The 2,275-nt window shown below is 61.2% G+C and overlaps 1 long non-coding RNA gene across 1 annotated transcript in view; it reads left to right on the forward strand.

Moving 5' to 3' along the window:
* The first annotated feature begins 1,279 nt into the window (after positions 1–1,279).
* The window catches only part of LOC106695828, a 6,087-nt gene continuing 5,091 nt past the window's right edge, over positions 1,280–2,275 (forward strand). The window contains exon 1 of the long non-coding RNA XR_001346835.2: positions 1,280–1,420. This is a non-coding gene — a long non-coding RNA (uncharacterized LOC106695828). The remainder of the gene's footprint in view (positions 1,421–2,275) is intronic.

The raw sequence follows: 2,275 nt of genomic DNA on the forward strand, positions 1-2,275 counted from the left end.
CAGAAGAGAAACAGCTTCCCAGGTTCACGTGTTGGAGGCAACGACAGTGCTTGAGCTCCCCAGGCACCAGAACACGCCCCCCCGGCTGATGTTCTCCTGCCTCCCTGCTCTAGGACTTCAAGTCTTAAGCTGCCAGAGTTGGTGTGTCTTGCTCCATTTCTGATCCCTCAGGTGGGCATGGACGAGGTGTGCAGAAAGCCATGCCAAGGTATTATGGGAGATTCCGAGGACGATGAAAGCATCGTCGCTGTCTGCAAGGCACTTCCAAGCTAGTCAAGGACGTTCAGGAGCTCTACAGGATCAGGGGCCGGGGAGGGGCTGACCGCAGGGGCCCCAGTAGGACCGAGGAGGAAGGCCCCAGGGTCTGGAGCCTGGGGAGACAGGGAGGGTCTGCAGAGCAAACATCTCGGCCCAAGGCTGTGTTGGCAGGGAGAGCGCGGGCTCTGGGTTCCGTCCCATGTGGGTTCCTGGCCCAGCTCTGTGTCCGCTGGCTAACCTCGGCAGGTCACTCAGCTTCACGGAGCCCCACCTGGGAACCTGGCGCCCGGCGCAGGCTCAGGCGCAGAAGAGGTGCTTTCCACGCTGTGGTTCCCATTTCCTGCTGCTCAGAAGGAAGCAGACATGCGCCTGCTGGGCCTGGGGTAGGCACGGGGAGCAGAGCCACGTCCCGTTCCCATGAAGCGAACTTTCAACTGGGGAGGCAGCAGATAAATGCATATGTCAGGTGCTGTGCCATCTATGCAGTGCAGGAAAGCAGAAGAAAGGGATGGGGCCGAGAAGGCCTGTTCACATGCAATGAACAGAAGGTCCTTTCTGAGGAGACAGTAGAGCAAGAGACCACAGGGCAGGGAGAGGGAGAGCCGTGGAGACATCCAGGCCCAACATTCTGGGCAGAGGGAACAGCAGTGCAAAGTCCCTGGGGCCGAGGAGGACCTGGGGTAGACTGGAGGAGGGGAGAGTGTACCAGGGCAGGAGCTAACAAGGAGCCAGACTGTGTGGGGCCTGCAGGCCATGGCAGGGGTTGGGTTGCCTCTGATGGGAAGGCGCTAGCTGGTTCTGAGCAGAGGACTGACAGACTATGACTCTGAGCAGCTATTCTTAGTCACCACTCCTCTTCCAGCCGCCCACATTCACAGTGGACTCGGGGAGCGTGACCTCGGAGGTTGGTTGAACCCGAGTGTAACCTGGCCTCCGTGCTGGCCCCGACCGTCCCCCCAGGTCCTCCCAGGGAGGCCCAGCAGACCCTCACCCTGGCAGGTGGAGCCAGGGGCACTGTGCACACTCTCTCTTTGTTCTTAGAACCCCCGTCACCAACATAACCCTTTGTCCCCTGCAGAATTCCAGCTTCCCGTGACTGAACCTGACATCAACAACAGGCTGGAGTCCTTGTGCCTCAGTATGACCGAGCACGCCCTGGGAGGTGAGTGTCCTCCTGGCCGGGAGAGCCACTGGCCACGTGCTCTCTACACTCTGGCAGTCATCTGGGGGGATGGGAAGAGCACAAGAAGGGGAAGGCAGGGGACCGGAAAGAGAGGGGCCTCAGGGGCTACTGGACTGTCACCAAGCCACCCCACACCCACTGGCCCACGTGCCCGCTCGTCCTCCTTTTTTGGGAGGTGAGTCAGGAGGACCTGGAGCCGAGCCCGGCCCCCTTTCCCAGAGGCTCGCCCCCCCACCCCCAGAGCGCATGGGAGTCCCACCACAGGTCATCCCAGCCAGCGCAGGGAGCACGTGGCTTCGAGTGGGAACATGCCCACAGCACGGCATTCTTTCCTCCTCGGCACTAGATCCCCCAGCCTGGTCCAAGCATATCCCAACTTGCTCTAAAACCAGGATTTTTGAAACAGAAATCCCTGCTTGTTTTTATATCCAAATGGCTCCACAGTGCCTGGCGCCCCAGCAGGCCGAGGTGTCCTTCGCAGTGAGATGGGGCCCATCTAGTCGGATGTGCCTGTGGTGGGCAGGGCTGTGGCCGAGAAGAGCTCCCAGAAGCAGCGGGTCCTCCCTTCGTCTGTTTGAAACCCTGCGTTGTCACCACAGCCCCGGGAGGACTCCGTGCCCTCCTGGTACTAACTGGGTGCCTTTCTCCAGCGGGACTCGCCGCCAGCCCCGGATGTTTGGCAGGCAAAGGAGAGACGGCCGCTTCTTCCTGCCAGCGTCCGGGGTGGCTCTGAGTCATGGAGATCCAGGGAGGCCTCCTGTGACCCTTCCCTTTGGCCTCGGTCTGGGTGCACTCACCCACCCCAGAGGCGGGCCAGCAGCACACCTGGGCCAA

Source organism: Myotis lucifugus, unplaced genomic scaffold (genome assembly GCF_000147115.1).
Source record: "Myotis lucifugus unplaced genomic scaffold, Myoluc2.0 scaffold_3499, whole genome shotgun sequence".
NCBI classification, from domain to species: Eukaryota; Metazoa; Chordata; class Mammalia; order Chiroptera; family Vespertilionidae; genus Myotis; species Myotis lucifugus.